The following is a 7,736-nucleotide window of genomic DNA, read 5'->3' on the forward strand; positions in this document are numbered from 1 at the left end:
CCGATCGAGCTTGGCTTCTCTTTCTTCGTACACACGCACTCTAGGTGAGTCATGAATTATGTCGCAGGGCAGAACTGCCTCTGCGCCGGACACCATAAAAAATGGTGTGTATCCGGTGGTGCGATTTGGCATGGTCCGTAGCCCCCATAGCACGGAGTGGAGCTCCTCTACCCAGTGCGTGTTAGATTCCTTGAGGGACCGCACCAGTCTGGGTTTAATGCCGCTCATGATAAGACCATTTGCACGTTCGACCTGGTCGTTGGTTTGTGGGTGATAGACGGAAGCATAATCGAGCTTGATGCCCATGTTTTTGCACCAGAGTTTTACCTCGTCGGCGGTAAAGTTTGTACCTTATCGGTTATGATGCTGTGGGGGATGCCATAACGGTGTACAATCCCGGATATGAAGTCTATCACGGGTCCGGATTCGGCCGTTTTAACAAGCTTGGCTTCTATCCATTTGGTGAATTTATTCACCATGACCAGTTAGTATTTTTTCCTATCGGTCCCACCTTTAAGGGGTCCGACCATGTCAAGCCCCCAGACCGCAAAAGGCCAGGTGATGGGTATAGTTTGGAGTGCGGTGGGTGGCATATGGCTTTGGTTGGCAAAAAGTTGGCAACCAGCGCATCGTTGGACTAGGTCCTGAGCGTCTGCCCGGGCCGTCGGCAAATAAAAGCCTGTACGGAAAGCCTTGCTAACAAGGGACCGAGCAGCGGCGTGGTGGCCACCGAGTCCAGCATGAATTTCAGCCAGAAGGTTCCACCCTTCCTCTTCGGAGATGCACCTTTGAAGGACTCCGGTAGTGCTTTTCTTATAAAGCTCTCCCTCATGGACTCTATAGGCTTTAGATCGCCGCACTATGCAGCGGGCCTCGTTTTGGTCCTCCGGGAGTTCCTGCCTAGTAAGGTAGGCTAGGAATGGTTCTGTCCACGGGGCGATGACCGCCATTATTACGTGGGCTGAAGGTGTAATTTCATTGGCAGAGCCTCCAATTGTGTCAGATTGTTCGGCATTGTGTGGTGCGGCTAGGTCCCGGCTGTTATTTGTGGGTTCCCCCTCCCATGCTACGGATGGCTTGAACAATCTTTCCAAAAAGATGTTGGGGGGGACTGCATCACGTTTTGCTCTGATGCATGCCAGGACGTCCGCTGCTTGATTGTTTTCTCGGGCTATATGGTGAAACTCCAGCCCTTCAAACTGAGCTGACATTTTTAGGACGGCGTTGCGGTAAGCTGCCATTTTTCGGTCCTTGGCGTCGAAGTCTCCATTTATTTGGGATATCGTGAGGTTTTAATCCCCGCGTACCTGTAGGCACTTGATACCCATGGATACTGCTATCCGGAGACCATGTAGGAGGGCGTCATATTCGGCTGCATTGTTGGAATCCATGTACATGATTTGGAGCACATATTGGACTGTGTCTCCTGTGGGGGACGTCAGGATGACGCCAGCCCCCAGTCTGGCCAACATTTTGGAGCCGTCGAAATGCATAATCCAGTTTGAATATGTGTCGTACTCTTTAGGGAGCTCGGCCTCCGTCCATTCTGCGACGAAGTCGGCCAAAACTTGCGATTTAATAGCTCGCCGTGGCTTATAGGTTATATCGAACGGGAGAAGCTCGATGGCCCATTTTGCAATCCGGCTCGTTGCGTCGCAGTTGATTATAATATCGTTGAGTGGTACTTCCGAGGCTACTGTTATGGAACACTCTTGAAAGTAGTGTCGTAGCTTCCGGGATGCCATGAATTCCGCGTATGCAATCTTTTGATAATGCGGGTACCGTGATTTGCATGGAGTGAGGACAGTGGATACGTAGTAGACCGGCCTTTGAAGGGGGAATTTGTGTCCATCCGTTTCCCTCTCGACAACAAGCACTGCGCTGACAACTTGATGTGTTGCTGCAATGTACAATAACATTGGTTCGCCGGTGTTTGGCGCGGCCAGGACTGTGTTTGTTGCCAATATGGCTTTTATTTCATCAAGTCCGGCCGTGGCGGCCTCCGTCCACTCGAAGTGTTTGGTGTGCCGAAAGAGGCGATAGAGGGGTAGTGTCTTTTCTCCCAAGCGGGAGATGAAGCGGCTTAAAGCCGCCACACATCCGATTAATTTTTGTATTTGTTTGAGGTTCTTTGGGATATCCAATTGTGACAAAGCTCGGATCTTGGCTGGATTTGCTTCAATTCCTCTACCGGATACAATGAAGCCCAAGAGCTTTCCGGCTGGAATGCTGAAGACGCATTTTTCCGGGTTGAGCTTGATGTCATATTTTCGGAGGTTATCGAATGTAAGCCTCAAGTCGTCTACTAGAGATTCGACATGTCTTGATTTGAGGACCACATCATCAACATACGCCTCCACTGTTTTGCCGATCTGATTTGCCAAACATGTCTGGATCATGCGCTGATATGTTGCGCCGGCGTTTTTCAGCCCGAAGGGCATTGTGTTGAAGCAGAATGGGCCGTATGGTGTGATGAATGTTGTTGCGGCTTGGTCTGATTCTGCCATCTTGATTTGATGGTATCCGGAGTATGCATCGAGGAAACACAACAAATCGTGCCTGCGGTGGCATCGATAATTTGATCGATACGGGGGAGGGGGAAGGGATCCTTTGGGCAAGCCTTGTTGAGGTCTTTAAAATCGACACACAGGCGCCAGGATTTGTCCTTCTTTGGTACCATCACCAAGTTTGCTAGCCAGTCCGGATGTTTTATGTCTCTAATGAATCCGGCCTCCAATAGCTTGGCTAGCTCCTCTCCCATAGCCTGTCTCTTGGGTTCGGAAAAACGCCGAAGGGCTTGTTTGACAGGTTTGAATCCTTTAAGGATATTTAAGCTGTGTTCGGCCAGCCTGCGTGGGATCCCTGGCATGTCTGAGGGGTGCCAGGCGAAAATGTCCCAGTTCTCTCGTAGGAACTCTCGCAGTGCGGCGTCTACATCAGGGTTCAGTCATGCCCCGATGGAAGATGTTTTATTGGGGTCCGTTGGATGGACCTGGAATTTGACTATTTCGTCAGCTGGCTTGAAGGATGTGGATTTGGATCTCTTATAGAGTATCACATCATCCCTGTTAACCATGGAGCGCAGCACAGTCAGTTCCTCGGCCGCTAAGGCTTCGGATAGTGCCTCAAGGGCTAATGCGGCCGTCTTGTTTTCGGCGCGGAGTGCTACGTCCGGATCACTAGCTAGAGTGATAATTCCGTTCGGCCTGGGCATCTTAAGCTTCATGTACCCGTAATGGGGTATTGCTTGGAAGATTGAGAATGCTTCCCGTCCCAGTAAAGCGTGATATCCACTTTTGAACGGGGTCACCTGAAACGTGACTTCTTCGGACCTGTAATTATCTGGCGTGCCGAACACCACATCTAGTGTGATTTTTCCTGTGCAGCGTGCTTCCCGACTGGGGATTATTCCTCTAAAGATTGTGCTGCTTCGCTCGATGCAGTTCTATTCTATTTCCATTTTTTGAAGGGTTTCCTCATAAATGAGGTTCAGTCCGCTGCCTCCATCCATGAACACCTTGGTGAGGCGAAAGTCGTCCACTATGGGACTGAGGACCAATGCGGCTAGTGCTCGGGCTGTTCGGAATCTAGGTTCATCACTTGCGTTGAAGGTAATAGCAGTGTCGCTCCATGGATTTATTGTTGCAACTTGATAGACTTCGGCGAGGCTGCGGAGTGTTCTTTTTCGCATACTGTTTGATGCGAAAGTCTCAAAGACTGTGAGAACGGTACTGGTGTCCTCGGGCTGGCTTTCTGCGGCCTCCAGAATTAAGAGGTCCTCGCCAATTTTGGCCACCTGCCGGAGTATCCAACATGCTCTAAGGCTGTGAGTTGGTGTGGTGTCCTCTGTACTGTGGATTCTACAGGGTCCATCAAGCCACCGTTCCAGTACGGTTCCATGCCCTGTAGAGGGTTTTGGCTTTTTGGTGTTTATCCCGAGTGTCCTATGATGATGCACCCTCAAGGCCGGATTATCCCAAAATTCTATTTCGGTTTTCCAGGCGCTTTCCATCGCACAGTATTTTTGTACTATGGACACCAAGTCAGCGAAGCGTGTAGTATCACGACGACTTACAACGTTAAGGATTCCCTCGTCCGTGTAATTACTGCAGAAAATTGAGATTGCATCTCCCTCGCGGCAATCCTTTATCCTGTTCATAACCAGGAGGAATGGAACACCCCAGATGTAACTTTCCCTATTTGTACTCCAACTCTTGCCGTTTCCGACGTTAAGTTATTTTATTTTCTCGGGTTCGGGTCTTTGTCTCCGTGTGTTGTTGTCGTTGTCATGCATCTCATATCATGTCATCATGTGCATTGCATTTGCATACGTGTTCATCTCATGCATTCGAGCATTTTCCCCGTTGTCCGTTTTGCATTCCAGCGCTACCTTCTCCTCCGGTGGTCATTTATAGCTTTCTTTTGTGTGTGGGGATTAAACATTTCCGGATTGGACCGAAACTTGCCAAGCGGCCTTGGTTTACTACCGGTAGACCGCCTGTCAAGTTTCGTACCATTTGGACTTCATTTGATACTCCAACGGTTAACCGAGGGACCGAAAAGGCCTCGTGTGTGTTGCAGCCCAACACCCCTCCAATTTGGCCCAAAACCCACGTAAACCTACTCCATCATCTAGAGCATTCGATCACGATCGCGTGGCCGAAAACCGCACCTCATTTGGACTCTCCTAGCTCCCTGTATGCCTATTTAAAGACCCCTTCCCCGAAATCCAGATCTCCCTCTCCGAAACCCTAAAATTCCCTCGCGCCGCCGCCGGACACGTCCGTCTTGGGCGGACAAAGCCGCCGCCGCTGTCCGCGCCAACCACGTCCTGCCACATGGCGCCGCCGTTCCACCCTGCCACCGCGGCCCGGGAGGCCCGTCCCCGCCCTCGAGGCCCAGACCCAGCGCCGCCCGCGCCTCTCCCTCGCCTCCACGCCGCGCCGCCCGTGCCGGCGAGGTCCTCCACTGCCGCCGCCCCACTCCAACTCCGGTGGCCGAGCTCGCCTCCGCCGGCCGACGAGCCGCCGCCGCCGCCTCGGCCGCCGCGGGCCGCACGCCTCCTCCGCCCGCTGCGAGCCGCCCCGGCCATCGCCGGCCCCAGGCCACGCCGCTCCGGCCTCCTCCCGCCAGGCCGCGCCGGCCGTCGCCTCCTCCGTCCTCGCCGACCTCGGATCCGCCACCGTGAACAGTGCGTGCGCGAGATCTAGATCGGGATGAACGGTGAACCCTAATCCCGAAATTCTCAGATCCATGTGCCTTTCTTCCTAGCCCTGTAACTTTGCATCCGTAGCTCCGATTCATGCATATAGCATATCAAAATGTTCATCTCAGAGAGTACATCATTTCAATCCAATACATCATTTTCATTTGAGTTCATCTTGATGCCCGAAATGCTGTTAGAAGAGGGCTACTTGAGATAATTGCTAGATCTGCTACTCCATTTAGCTTTTTGTCATTTTTGCCATGATTATTATGTGCATGATATGCCCATGAGTTCTACATATGTTTTGTTAAGGGTTTTGTCATCTTTCCAGAGGTGCAACCCATGCATTTTTGTGATGTGTGTGGTGTCTTGTGCAAGCTTGCAAAGTGGTGCACTTGGTAATTCTGTTTTCAGGGACTTAGCATTTCCACTAAGTCCTTGAGCTGTTTATCCCATATTGCCATATGTTCATGTTGTTTCCTAGAGATCCGTGCCTCTTTTGAGGATGATCAGTAAGGATGTTTTGTTAATCTTGTAGTGCTCTATCCATCCATGTCTTTGTTTGCATTTATGGAGCACCCTAGCTTGAGTCAATCGAGCTCTACTTTTCCTACTTTGTGAATCTAGGCAGATTGTCAACTTGTTTGCAATTTTGCCGGTGATGTTATAGTTGACCCGTGCATGCTATGCTATTGTTCTTGCCATGTCTAGCTTGCATTTTGTGCCTTCTTGATGGATGTATGCTTGTCTTGCCATGACTTGCACTGTAGTGAGTGCATCGAGCTCGTAAACATGCCTACTTGAGTTATGTTTCAGCATATGCATGATTTGGAAAGGAATGATTTAACCTGGCCTCAACATGGAAATCCAAGAGTGCCACTAGAAAGGTGAGGTGATTTCGGTTGAAAACGATATAAAGATCACCGGAATCGGATGCACGGTCTGGAAATGGCAAGCAAAACAAATATGGCACCGGTTTGCGATAAACAGCATGTAGCCATCTAAATGCATCAAGATAAATAAGCTATAGCACCCAAACATACACAATACCTGGCAGGGATCCACTCATGATGCTTGACAAAAGATGGACACTGAGCTATGGCTAATTCATCCATTAACAGGTTCAAACAAGCATGGCAAAAGTGCAAATGATAACAGGTTTCAGACTTAGTGAAATTAACACAAGTCTGGAATTTATCATCAGGAAGCACACTTTAGAGCATGAAAAGTACATGCTACAGGAACTTAACATGAAAAATCCAGGCATGACACGGAGCTACTCAAAGAACTTAACAAAGGTCCCTTAGTGATCTTGAGCCAAAAGGGATCAGACAATACAATTGCAAGCATGTGAACATGGCAAAAACATAAACAAATCTCAGACTTTGTGAAAAACTGGAGCATGGAAAACAGTTAACGAGTAGGCATGTTTACGAGCTCGATGCACTCACTACAGAGCATGGCATGACAAACTAAGCATACACCCATCAAGAATGCATGGCATAGAAGCTAGACATGGCAAGAACAACAACATAGCATGCACGGATCAATAGCAACATCCTCGACAAAATCGCTAACAAGTCAACAATCTGCCAGGATTCACGATATATCAAAAGTAGAGCTCGATTGACTCAAGCTACGGTGCTCCATAAATGCAAATAAAGACATGGATGGATAGAGCACCACAATATTAACAAATCATCCTTACTGATCATCCTCAAAAGAGGCACGGATCACTAGGAAACAACATGAACATATGGCATAACGACAAAATCAGGACAAGGACTTAGAGAAATTCTAAGTCCCTGAAATCAGCATTACTGATTACGCTACTTTGCAAGCTTGTGCTAGTACCACAAATATCACAAAAATACATGGCATATACCCCTATAAACACGGCATGGCATATAACAAAACACATGTAGAGCTCAGGATCATATCATGCACACATTAATCATGGCAAAATGACAAATAGCTATTTGCTGAAACAGATCTGACAACAGACTCACATAGCCCTCTTCCAACAACATTTTGGGCATCAAGGTGAGCTCAAATGAAAATGATACACTGAGATGAAATGATGTACTCATCGAGATGAACATTTTGATATGCTACATGCACAAAACGGAGCTACGGATAATGAGTTACGATGTGATGAAATATGCAAAATGATTAGGGTTCAGAGGAAAAAGTCAACTCGAGGTGATTTTGGATCTGAGATCCAGATCGGGCCGGCGCGGAAAACGAGGTTTGCCGGAATGTCGAACTCACCGGAGAGGAAGCTGGAGGTCGCCGGACGTCGAGGGACGCGGTGGTGCGGCTAGGTCGCTAGAGCGGCAGCCGCCGGCGGTGGTCGCGAAGGGCGGCGGTGCACGGTGGTGCGGGGACCGGCTCGGGCGGTCGGCGGAGCTTGCCGCGGCGGGGCGTTGATGGCGAGGCGGCGGAGTGGTGGCGCCGGCCGGTGCCGACCGGACTTGAGGAAGGAGCTGGCGGCCGAGGCGCTCCCCGGCGCGGGGCGCTACGCACAGGA

The sequence above is a fragment of the Triticum dicoccoides genome, chromosome 7A (genome assembly GCF_002162155.2).
Source record: "Triticum dicoccoides isolate Atlit2015 ecotype Zavitan chromosome 7A, WEW_v2.0, whole genome shotgun sequence".
Taxonomy (NCBI): domain Eukaryota; kingdom Viridiplantae; phylum Streptophyta; class Magnoliopsida; order Poales; family Poaceae; genus Triticum; species Triticum dicoccoides.